The sequence below is a fragment of the Gavialis gangeticus genome, unplaced genomic scaffold, assembly GCF_001723915.1.
Source record: "Gavialis gangeticus isolate Ggan-Ray unplaced genomic scaffold, GavGan_comp1, whole genome shotgun sequence".
NCBI lineage: Eukaryota > Metazoa > Chordata > Crocodylia > Gavialidae > Gavialis > Gavialis gangeticus.
Window position 1 is genome coordinate 53,401,103 of NW_017728997.1, and position 12,876 is coordinate 53,413,978.

General features: G+C 48.9%; 1 long non-coding RNA gene across 1 annotated transcript; it reads left to right on the forward strand.

Moving 5' to 3' along the window:
* The first annotated feature begins 238 nt into the window (after nucleotides 1-238).
* Nucleotides 239-12,453, forward strand: LOC109289235. The gene is made up of 3 exons (XR_002095327.1): nucleotides 239-340; nucleotides 1,846-1,848; nucleotides 12,442-12,453. It is a non-coding gene; the product is annotated as an uncharacterized LOC109289235 (long non-coding RNA).
* The last annotated feature ends 423 nt before the right edge of the window (nucleotides 12,454-12,876 follow it).

The window sequence follows — 12,876 nt, forward strand, 5'->3', positions numbered from 1 at the left end:
CCAACCCCCTCACCATTTTGCTGCCTTCCGCTGGACTCTCTCCAGTTTCTTCACATCCTTCTTATAGTGGGACCCCAAAACTGGACACAATACTCCAGATGTGGCCTCACCAGTTCCAAATTGAAAGGAATAATCACTTCCCTCAATCTGCTGGCAACACTCCTATTAATGCACCCCAGTATGCCATCAGCCTTCTTCACAACAGTGGCACACTATTGGCTCATATTCTGCTTATTGTACATTGTAACCAAGGGGGCAGGCAATTATTTTGGCTGGAGGGCCGATTAACGAGTTTTGGCAAGGTGTTGAGGGCTGCATGGGTAGCCCTGCCTCTTGACAGGTGCCAAACCCCCTGGTCACCATCTTGGAACTGGAAGTCATGCCCCTAACCCCTGACCTTTGCCACCCGAAGTCCCTCCTTTTGCCCCCAGAAGTACTCTTTTCAGAAAGAGGGTTTGCCATCTTGGAACCAGAAAAAAAACAAATTATAGTCTAAAAATCAAACATCTATTACAACATTCATCAATTTGATTTCAAATTTTTTTTGTCATGATTTAAATGTGTTAGTGTAGTGTACAGAGAGGCGATTGTATAATAGCTTAAAATAAAGTCTTACTCTTGTATAGTGTGTGTGTGGGGAGAGGGTGGCAGGAGAAGTTGTGGCGTGTGTGGAGGGGGAGAATGGCTAGGGTGTGTGAGTGTGTATGGGTACATGTGTAGGGTGGGGTATGCATGTGGGACACCCCCTGCAAACATGCTCCGCCCCCTCTCGCCTCCCCCCCAAGTCACCAGCAGCCAGCAGTGAGGCCTTGGGGCACTCACAGCCCATGACAGGAGCCCCTGCCAACCCGGGCTCCATGCTACTGCCAGTCTGGGCTTCATGCTCCTGTGGTCCCTGGCCCTGGGGCACCAGCGTGGGCCCCACGCTCCTGCCTGCCCACTTGCCGCCACTTCCCCCCCGCTCCTGCCTGCCACCACTGCCACTTCCATACCTTCCCGCCTGCCTGCCAGCCACTTTGGCACCGTGCAGTTCCCAAGTCTATGGCCAGGACCACAGAATGCAGCAGGAACCAACCCAGCCCAGCTGGCACTGCATGAAGCCAGCTGGGAATTGTGGGAGCTCAGCTAGGCTGGTCTGGCTCCTGCTTGTTCTGTGGTCCTGGCCATGCAACTGGGAACCGTGTGGTTCCAGAGCAGCAGGTGGGCAGGAGTGGTGGCGGTGGATATGAGGTGAAGAAGTGGCGGTGGCAGGTGGGGAAGGAGGGGGGCAGGAAATGGCTGCTTCTCCCCACCCCCCTGCCTGCCTGCCTACCACTCCAGCACCATGTGGTTCCCAGCTACACTGCTGGGACTACAGAATGCTTCAGGAGCCAGCCCAGCCCAGCCCCTGATTCCTGGCTGGCTCTGTGCAGTACTGGCTGGGCTAAGCCAGCTCCTGCTGCATTCTGCATTCTGGCCCCCAGGCCACAGAATGCAGGGCAATCACCAGTGGGCCTCCCCTCTTTCCCATTCTTAGCTCAGTTTGCACTTTCAAATGGAGGGAGGGTGGGGGAATAGCCCCAGGGTTGCCAGGCCACAAGCCTCTGCTAGGCAGAGGATTCCAGTTGGGGCTGGAGGTGGGGCAGGGTTAGGTGGAGCTTGCTGCTGAGGCTGCTGGGTCCTGTTGCCCCAGGTCCTGCCACCACTGGTGCCTTAGACAGGCAGCCACAGGCATATAACAATTTTCTAACTTTTTTAGGGGCTGGATAGAATGGCCTGGCAGGCCAGATTCGGTCTGCAGGCCATATTTTGCCCACCCCTGCTGTAACCCGCAGGTCTTTTTCTGAAGAGCTTCTGCTCAGCCAGTTGGTCCCCAGCCTGTACTGATGCATGGAATTGTTCCGTCCTAAATGCAGGACTTTGCACTTGCCCCTATTAAACCTCTTGAGATTTCTTTTGGTCCAATCATCCAATTTGTTGAGTTGTCTCTGAATCCTAGCCCTATCCTCCAGCATATCTACTGTTGCCTCCAGATTCAGGCCATCTGGAATCTTGCTGAGGGTGTACTCCATCTCATCTTCCAGGTCATTGATGAAGATATTGAACAAGACTGGCCCCAGGACCAACCTCTGGGGCACTCCACTTGACGCTGGCTGCCAACTAGACATCAAGCCTTTGAGCCCATGGTCCAGCCAGTTTTCTATCCACTTTACAGTCCATTCATCCAACCCATACTTCTTTCGCTTGTTTGCTAGAATGTTATGTAAAAGTATATCAAAAGCCTTGCTAAAGTCAAGGTATACCACATCCACTGTTCTCCCCACATCCAGAGTCAGTCATCTCATCGTAGAAGGCAAATAGGTTGGTCAGGTATGACTTGCCCTCAGTGAATCCATGCAGACTGTCCTAATCACCTTCTTCTTCAAGTGCTTAGGAATGGATTGCTTGAGGACCTGCTCCATGATTTTTCCAGGAACTGAGATGAGGCTGATTGGTCTGTAGTTCTCCTGATCTGCATTCTTCCCTTTCTTAAAGATGAGCTCTATGTGGCAGCAAGGATCATGCTGCTCATGCCAAAGACATCCCAGGGACCTGGAAGAAGAGCCATGGAGATTACAGGGAGTGCTGGAGAAGTGACTCCAAGCACAAATTCTTACCGTGCAGCAAATGAAAAGGAAGAAAACCTGATGCAGGGAGATCAAAGGTGCTGGAATTTGTAACTTCCTGCCAGTTCCAGTTGGCTGGGTGTGGAATGAAGAGTGATTTAAAGACACATCCAGAAGCAACTGTGGAAAGGTGAGAGAGAGAGAGAGTGGACAGCACAGATAGAAGCAAGTAAAAAGAAAGACTAAATCCTGGGAGGAGTACAGGAGAAGAATGAGTAACACTCTCCTTTTTTTGAGGCTCAGAGGACCTTCTCTACTTACCAAAACCCAAGATGGCAAAGGAGTGATTGGTGAGACTCAGTGGACAGACAGTTACCTCCATTCATGAACCTGCAAAATAAACGGAGCAACTAATGGTGAGTGTAGAACCCATGGTCCCAGTGGAGAAAAAACTGTAAACCCATGGTCCTGCAGCCTGCCAAAGGAAATATTAAGGACCACAGATCAGAGAGTCGGCAGAGCTAAAGAGCAGAGCAGGGTGCAAGAAGGAAAGACCCTAATCAGCTCAAAGGTTGTCAGCAATTCAGAACCAGTAAGCCTCCCTCCTTTTGTTATTTTCCAACAAGTCATGGCAGGCGAGATAGGGAGGGTGTGCTATATGAAATCTTAGTTAATAGATCAGCTGTGACCTTTGACCTAACACCTGGGGTATCCGGACAGTAAGCAAGCGGAGCAGGTAATTAGAATACCTACTCTGCTTACACTCTATATCTGCCCTTCTCTGATCATCTGGGACCTCCCTTGATTGCCATGAGTTCTCAAAGATAATGGCCAGTGGCTCTGCAAGCACAGTGGCCAACTCCCTCAGTACCCCTGCATGCACTGCACCAGGTCCCACGGACTTGTAGAAGTCCAACTTTTTAGAGAGTCCCTAACCTGTTCTTTTGCCACTGCTGGCTGCTCCCCTCCTCCCCAAACTGCTGTCTGGTGCAGTAGTCTGGGAGCTGACCTTGCCTGTGAAGACTGAGGTGAAGGAGACATTGAGCAATTCAGCCTTTTCTGCAGCTTCTGTCATAAGGTTGCCTCCCCCATTCAGTAAGGGACCCACACTTCCCCTGATCCTCCTCTTGTGGCTGACATTTGTGGAAACACTTCTTGTTACCCTTGACATTCCTTGCTAACTGCAACTCCAGTTGCATGTTGGCCTTTCTGATTTCTTCCCTGTATGTCCAAACAATATTCTTATACTCATCTCTAGTCATTCATTCTAGTTTACCTGCTTGTAAACTTCCTTTTTGTGTTTTACCTCCCTGAGGAGTGTTGCACTTAAAAACGGGTTTTAAACCCAGTGCTCTAAGAATTGAGACAACATGCAGTTGATGCATAGCAGAAAGGCTTGCTTTAATAACTACCAACAAGCTACAAAACTAAATGACAGTTCCCAATATAAAATGAGCTATTAGTCCTTGTATTATCTGAGCTGCAATGAAATCTTTATCCAATGCAGGCAGGAAGCAGTTCTTGTACAGCATCACAGTGTGGATCCTTTGCTTATCACCTGGGTGGCAGGATGGCTTCTTGATCTTCCCTGGACTGCTTACACCTTGCTGGCAGTTCTGTCTTGCTTTATAATGTTTAATTGTATAATTTTCAAAGCATTTTTCCTTGATAGTTGACCGATTAAAGTCAGAACAGAAGAGGGAGGGGAAAAGGGTGACCATCATATTATAACTGTTAAATTTCCTGGCTCCTGTTTTTGGATTTGTCTAGGTGTTAAGACTTGTGTTTCTCTGCAGCCCCTACAATTATAGGTCAATTACAGATGATGGGCCTTGAATGGTCAAACAGGATGCTTACAGGCATTGGTTACTCGACCTGTCTTTGTGTATTTGTTTATCAATGGGGCAAATGTGCAATAGTTTGTACCAGTGACAGTCTATTTACAAAAACTCCAAACATACATTGAATGATTGAGACATTTGTAACACCTTAGGCATTGGATGCCTGTTTTGAGAAATGTGAGCATGTCATGTACAGGACATCTTTCATGTATTCAATGCACCTTATACACTTCAAGCAAAACCTATAAATTGAGTCTTTTGTTTTCTTTAGTTACACTTTGCTCAATTGATACATAGATGCAGTTCCCTTGCCTTCACTAACTCAGCCTTTTCTTTGGCTCACATTTGATGTGTGTCATGTCTCTGCCAACAATTTTAACCATCACTTTTATTATTTTATGGCATCGGTCTGGTATTGGGTACCATAAACACTCCACTGTCTCAACACCGAATGGGTTGCAAGCCATTAGCAGAGTTTGATTTTCTTGTGGCAATCTCATTACCACAATCCAGTCTTGAATTTTTGTGCAAGAGACACTGTCCAAGCTTTCACAGATTTCATATGCAGCAAGGAGTTTCCTGCTAAGCCAAGCTAGTCTTCTGCCCGTAAGCTGCCATGGACAGATCACAGCAGGGTATGTTTGGTCAAGCTAGTAGAGCTGACCAATTTTACTTTTGCTGCTGGCTTTCGCCAAGGACCCACTGTTCAGGGCCCTTGCCTCTGCTGCAGTCAGGCTAGTAGATAACACTCAGAGGCCACCCTGGGCTTGTCAGCAATGCAAAATGAACAAAAGGAAGTCCAACAAATAAACCATGGCAGACCTTTCATTTCTAACCACGGAACCCTAACAGAAGAAATATCAGGTTTCACTGAATCCATCTTAAAACCACTTGTCACCCAAAGACCAAGTTTTATCCAAGACTCAACTGACTTCTAGGGCTGTGCCAAACACCATCATTTTGTTTCAATGTATGTTTTGCCATTTTGAAGGTACAGTGTTTCATTTCATCATTTTGTTTCGTTTCGAAGCACTGTCCCATTTCATTTCGTTGAAACTGTTTTGCTGTTTCGACGTTTCATCCATAAGCTATAATGGGGAATCATGAAAATGCCTAAAACTTTGTAATTTTTTGCCTGATTCGGATGAAAATTGCAGGTAGCCCCTTCTGAGGGCATGGAACCTGCCAAGTTTCAAGGAGGTTTCTTGGAAACTGCACCTCAAACTGCAGAAAGCAAAACTCGTGACACTTGCTGGCAGCAGCAGCTTCCTGTCATCCAGTGCACAGATGCAGGGGGCCGAATTCCGGGAGGGCTGCAGAGCTGTGCTGGATCCCTCCTGGGGGTGCAGGCCCCCAGATCTGCGCCAGATGACAGGAGGCTGCCGCTGCCGCCGCCACCTGGGACCCACAACAGCACCATCACCATTCCTAGATCTTACACCTGCACCTCCAGAAATGTTATACATCTCATGAAATATATGTAGGAGAAACCAAACAACAACTGCACGAGAATGAATGCACACCAAAAACCTGTCAAAGACAAGGATACCCAAATACTGGTGGGGGCACATTTTTCACAAGTCAATCACTCCCTCTCCGATCTCTCAGTTCTAATCCTCTGAGGGAACTTTGAAAACACCTTTTGTAGACAAGCCTACAAATTTCATTTCATAAATCTACTAGGTACAAAAAAATCATGGACTCAATATAGAAATTGGATTTATAACAGCTGTGGGACCTCCAATTCACCAGGTACCTGCCTGACCTGACCTCTTATATTTTTCTTTTCCCCCATCTTTTCTCCCCTCCCCTACTTTTCTGCCCTTTGTCTTCTTGATTTCCAACTATTTCCTTTTCCATTGTTAGCCTCTTTTTTACCTTGCATTATTACCATTGTACTGTTTCCCTTTGTTTTCCCCTGCTTTACCTTCTGTTTTTCTAATTTCTCCCTATTTTTATTTTCACTGACATCCTGTCACACTTTGAGCTTCTCTCACTCCTGTTTGCCTGATCTACTATTTCCTTTTTCACAGACAGCCTCTTTTCTACCTTGTATTCTATCACTGCAATGTCTCCTTTTGGCCTTGTTTTCCCCCTGCTATCTTCCCCCTCCCTTACCTGCTTTATCTTTTGTCTTTGAATTTCTACCTATTTACATGTTCACTGACATCCTGCCACACTTTTAGCTTCTCTTTTCCTTTGGCATCTCAGACCATCAGAGACTCCCTGTGCCTGAAGAAGGGTGACTGCCTCCGAAAGCTTGCTAAGAACTTTTCCCCAACTACTCAGTTAGTCTAATAAGAGATATCACATCCACCCAAAGACCAACATGGCTACAACCAAAAAAGCAAACAAACAAACTATCACTTAACTGTCTTTCAGAAGTTCTTCCAGGCTTCACCTTCTTGTTGCCTTTTATTTTTCAGAGGCTTTGCAGAGCCTGCAGGCTTGTGCAAAGAAAGCAAATGACCAAGCAAGGAAGCAAACACATGAACAGCAGAAAACCCTGTTCTCAGCCCTCCTGGTAGCAGCTTAACCCCAGGCTACAGGCAGCCTGCTCCAGTTAGGTACAGCCCCTTGAGGCTGCTTTCAGCCTCTTTTAATTTTCCCCATCTGGGCTCACGTGGCTAGCTCTCTCCCACTCCCTGTACCTGTGTCAGCACCCTACCTCCCAGGACTGGGTTCTCCAGCCCTCGGTGAGGTCTCCCAGGTCTGGAGTGGGCATGCGGAGGTGGTTCTGGGGCATGGGGCTGTTCAGACTTCCCCGCACCCCTAGTAACAGGGTGAGGCCCTGTTACGCTGCCATACTTGCTAATTTTTCTGTGCATTGGAATGGTTCTTTCCTATGCCTTTAGAAAGGTTTTTTAAAAGTACAACTAGTTCTCTATCCCTCAGACTGGCTTCCCAGGGGATCCTGCCCATGAGTTCCCTGAGTGAGTTGAAGTCACTCTGCTTTTTGGAAGTCCTGGGTCCTTACTCTGCTCCTCTCTTTCCTTCCATTCCTCAGGATCCTGAACTTGATCACCTTGTGGTCACTGCTGCCCAAGTTGCCATCCACAACAATACATTCCCCAACAATTCTTCCCTGTTTGTGAGCAGCAGGTCAAGAAAACCATGGCCCCTACTTGGCCTCTCTAACACTTGCACCAGGAATTTGTCCCTAACACTCTCCAAAAATGTCCTGCATTGCCTGTGCACTGCTGTATTGCCCTCGCAAGATGTCAGGGTAACTGAAGTCCCCCATGAGAACCAGGGCCTGTGATCAAAAAACTTCCATTAGCTATTTAAAGAAAGCCTCATCCACCTCATCCTCCTGGTCTGGTGGTCTATAGTAGACCCCCACCACAACATCACCCTTGTTGCTCTCCCCTCTGACCCTAACCCAGAGACTTTCAATAAGCCTCTCTCCAGTTTCATACTGGACTGCTGAGCAATCATACAGGAATTTTACATAAAGTTCAACTCCTCATCCTCCTCTTTTCCCTGGCCTGTCTTTCCTGAACAGTTTGTACCCATCCATGACAGTGCTCCAGTCACATGAGCTCCCACCAAGTCTCTGTTATTCCAATCATGTCATAGGTCTGTGACTGTGCAAGAACATCCAATTCTTCCTGTTTGTTTCCTAGGCTCCATGCATTCATGTACAGGCACCTGAGGTAACTAGCCAATTGCCCTACTTCCTTAGAAAGAATTAGAAGGCTTCTGCTATTGCCCACTCCTGCTTGCACTTCCTCTAGGTCACCCACTTCCTCACTTACATCAGGGCTTTGGCCTCCATTCCTTAGCAGACCTAATTTAAAGCCCTCCTCACTAGGTTAGCGAGCCTGTCTATGAAGATACTTTTCCTTTTCTTCATCAGGTGGATCCTATTTCTTTCTAGCAATCCTTCTTCTTAGAAAATATCCCATGGTCAAAGAAGTCAAAGCTCTGATGGTGACAACATCTGCACAGCCATGAATTGATCATGAACCACAACTCATGGTAGAGGTGATATCTTTTATTAAACCAACTAGATTTTTGCAAAAAAAAATTCTTTAGAGAGTTTTTTTTTGAAAAAACCTAGTTGGTGTAATAGGAGATATCACCTCCACCACAAATTCTGAATCCTTTTGCCTCTAGATCAATATGGCTACAACCTGGATACCTTGATCATGAACAACACCATCTGTTGTAACAGCACTAGTGTAAGTTAGGCCTGGTAGGTAGATGTGGCTGAAGTGAGCTGTCTCATGTAGCTGTACTAAGATATTTATAAGCCTAGACTGAAAACATTATTGTTCAGCCAGCCAACACCCCCCCACCCCCTCCATATGCTACAAGATGTTAGCCAGGAAAAACTAACTATGGAAATGTGTTGCATTGCATTACCCAGAAGCTGGTAGATGCTTCCAGGTCAGGACATCCAAGTCCTTGGCACTAAAATCTAAAGATTGCATTGGCAGTCTCTGACTGATGGGCTTTGGATGAGGCTCAAAATTGTCATCCATGATGCTAGCAAAGCAGAGTCAAATAAAAGAAGTGGTACTTGTGATCTCCTTGTCTCCTTATGTGGCAAAAACTGACTTGTTTCAATGAAACTGTACCCTAAGGGCAGAAACTCAAGTAAGGAAAACTAAGGTTGTTATGGTTCTGGCCTTTCTCCTCAGCTAGATGCCTCATTCAGCTTTCACTATGTCCCAGGTAGCAATGAAGGAAGTAGACATGGACCCACATATTCAGAACATTATTATGTATATTGTAATAGGGCCTGGCCCTATTACTATGGGTGTAGAGTAGCCCAAATGGCCCCACACCCTGAAAGCATTCCTCTACACCAGGGGTGGGCAAAATGCATCCCGCAGGCCACATGTGGCCCGCCAGGCCATTTTATTTAGCCCTCAGGGCCCCTAAAAAAATTAGAAAATTAATATTTATCTGCCCCTGGTTGCCTGTCATGCAGCCCTTCATGGCTTGCCAAAACTCAGTAAGTAACCCTCTGCCCGAAATAATTGCCTGACCCTGCTCTACACCTACCCCAGAGGCTGAGGACCCAGGTCAGGGGACACACTGAACCTCCCAGCAAAGAAGTTAACTCAGGTGTGAGGAATGAAGGAGGGCCAGTCATGATGCTGAGGGCCACCGCTGCCTGGCTGCTAGGCCTGGTGGCCGCGTGGCTTCTGGGTCGTGGGTGAGAGCCTGCGGGCAGCTGCCTGCTGAGCGCCGCTGAGCTGGCACGGTACACGGGCACTGAGGGCTTTCCTGGCCTCTACCTGGCCATGCTGGGGCAGGTCTTCGATGTGCACTGTGGCTGCAAGCACTATGGGCCAGGCGGTGCCTACAGCAGCCTGGCATGCAGAGACGTGTTCCAGGCCTTTGTGATGGGAGTGTGGGGGCTGGTGGACGACGTGTTGGGACTGCCCCCATGGGACACAACCGCGCTGCGCCGCTGGCTGTGCTTCTACCAGAAGCAATACGGCCTCGTGGGTGGGTGCGTGCAGGGCCCAGCAGCACATGAGGGCCGAGCCTGGGGGAGCTGCTGGGGCTCAGGGCAGGGCTGGCCCCACATCCCACTTTGGGATGCGGGCAAGCACGAGCTGTGCAGAGCCAGACACATTCCTGGCGCCGGTAGGGTTTTCGCGCCATCCCCCAGCTCTGTGCCTGCTTCGGGGGCTGCGCCAAGATCCTCCCTGGGCACAGGCTGTGCTCAGTGTTACGGTGAGGGCTGCTCGGACAATGCCTGGCACAGGGAGATGGGCAGACCAGTTGCTCAGAGCAGGATGCTTTTCCTCAGACGCAGGATGTGGAAAGGATGCACCGAAGCCCGAGTCATACGGATGCTTCCAGGCCTGTGTGATCCCTTCAGCTGAGCTGATTCCTCACAGCAACTTTTTAAATTAGGATCAGGAAAAGGCCACAGACCCAAACCAGGACTCAGGGGTGACCTGGTGGCAACCTATAAGTACATGACGGGGGTGCATCAGGATTGGGGAGAGAGCCTGTTCACCGGGGAACCCCAAGGGAAGACGAGGTCCAGTGGTCACAAACGGTCATTTTAGGCTAGACATAAAGAAAAACTTCTTTACTGTCCGAGCCCCTCAAAGTCCTGGAACAGACTCCCCTGCAGAAGTGGTGCAAGCACCTACTCTGGACACCTTTAAGAAATATTTGGATGTTTATCTTGCTGGGATCCTTTGACCCCAGTTGACTTCCTGCCCATGGGGCAGGGGGCTGGACCCAATGATCTTATGAGGTCCCTTCCAGCCCTAATGTCTATGAATCTATGAAATCTATGTGAACCAGCCGGGGAGGGGGCGGGGGAATAAAGTAACACTGAAAGCAGCCTCAGGGGACTGCACCTGCAGAGAGCAAGGCTGTCTGGAGCCTGGGGTTAGCCAAGGTCTTGTAGCTCCAGGGAGGGGCTGTGAGCAAGGCTTTTCTTTTGTTTATCTGAGCCCTGCAGGCCCTCAAAGCCTCTGAAAGATAAGAGGCTACAAAGCAAGTGAAGCCTGGGAGAAGCCTAGCAAGCAGGAGGCATAAAACCAGTGGAAAGTTAAGTGACAGTTTATTTGTTTAACTGTTTCTTCTGCATCTCTTTCAACCCCAGGGTGGAGGTGCTATGGACTTAACTCCACTGCAGCAAAGGTGATGACCCTGAAGAGTGAGTCCTTAGCTAAAGCCAGCAGCAAAAGTAAAAGTGGTCAGCTTGGGGTGCCTGGCCAAACATGCCTAGCTCTGCTCTGCACAAAAGCTACCCATAATAGTATACAATATATAGTTGAGAGGCACACTATGTAACCAACTAACTTACATATATCTCAATAAACAGGTAAGTCCCCAGAGTATTTCTTGCCATAGCATCTCTGACACCCCTCACTTACTAACACTATACACTGGTAGGCCATAATATTCACACAGGGGGAGACTTTTGGTCTGATAGTCTTAGAACAAGAACAGAAGTAAATGACTCCTGAGTTCCAAACCTAGCTCTGAAACCAATTCCCTGTGTATAATTGAGATTCTCAACTACCTTCTCTGCTTTTTAATATCTCCAGCTGTAAAATGGATGCAATGACACTTTAGGACATAGTTCATAAGCTGCTGCAAAGAGTAACACTCATACTATTCTGTACTATGCTATAAATATGAAAACTACTATACAAGTGCCATATACAGAAGCAATGTTAATTAAATCACATTCACTAGCAGCAAATCAAATATTAGGGGTTCAAGCCTTCAGTTGAGCTTTGCTACCTGATACAGATGAAGAGAAGTTGCAAGCCTCTGTCCCTTCTCTTCTGTTACACATTGTGATGGCTGCAGGGGTCCCAAAGGGAGCACATTCTCAGCTGAGGATCATGTGCATCACTGCTCATTTTGCTTCAGCTATTGCACTCTTTTTCTGGAAGTGAGGATGGAAGTGACCTGGAATAGGCCTGGCCATTTTCTAAGCCCCAGGGGCCACACCAGCAGAGACCAGAAGTGCTGCATTGACACTCCTCCACACATCATCACTGCCCTGCATGCCCACATAAGTACTACCCCTCAATGCTGCCACCTACTGCTGTGCCACACAGATATGCAAGCACAACTCCCCCACCCTTCTACACTGCAATGCGCACCTGCACAGCTACCCCTCCCCCTCATTCCTGCACTGCACAAGCAGAATAGCTCCTCATCCCATCCCAACCATGGCCCAGGACACCTTTAGGTCCCTGTGCTGCCTCATCCTTTGGGATGAGGGCCAGAAGTAGCAGCTGGAGCAGGGAGGGGGAAGCCTGGAAATTCCAGCTGCTGCTGCTGTTGCAGCTGGAGTTACTGGGGAGTGTGTTGACCAGGTGAGACTCTAGAGGCAGTAGTGGATTAAGATTAACTGGGGCCCTGGGCAAACAGAAAATTTGAGGCTCCCCACCGTGTGAGGGCAGGTTTCCTCTGCACCTACCAGGGGGCTGTGGCTGGGCCCACCTGGCCTCCTCAGCACATCTGGGTTGAGTCAGGGGGCATGAGCACTGCAGAGGTAAAGGAAACCCCAGCCCCAGCCTGGCCCCTCTCCTGGTGGGTGTCACACAGTTGGTGCTGTGGTCCCCCAGTGCCCTGGAATGGGCTGGGACTGGGACTGGCTTGGTGGATGGGGCATGAGCTCTGCCCCTGGCTGCCCATCTGCCCATCCCTTTGCTGGCCCCTATGCCAGCCCAGGTGGTGGGGCTCTTCCATCCTGGCTGTCCCAGCAGCTCTGGTGCCAATGGCCATGCGCAGATGGTGGAGAGTGGGAACGGGATCAAGGCTGCCCATGGAGCCTCCTGGCTGCAGATGGCCCCAGGAATCCACTGCTATCTTCAGAGAGCTGCATGCCTGTCCCTAGCCCCTGGCCAGGAGGAGGCACACACTGCCCACCCTGGATGCCCATGGCCAGGCTGCCCTCCTGGACTGTACTGACCCTGGCTCCCAAAGGGGGTTTCTGATTGGCAGAGACC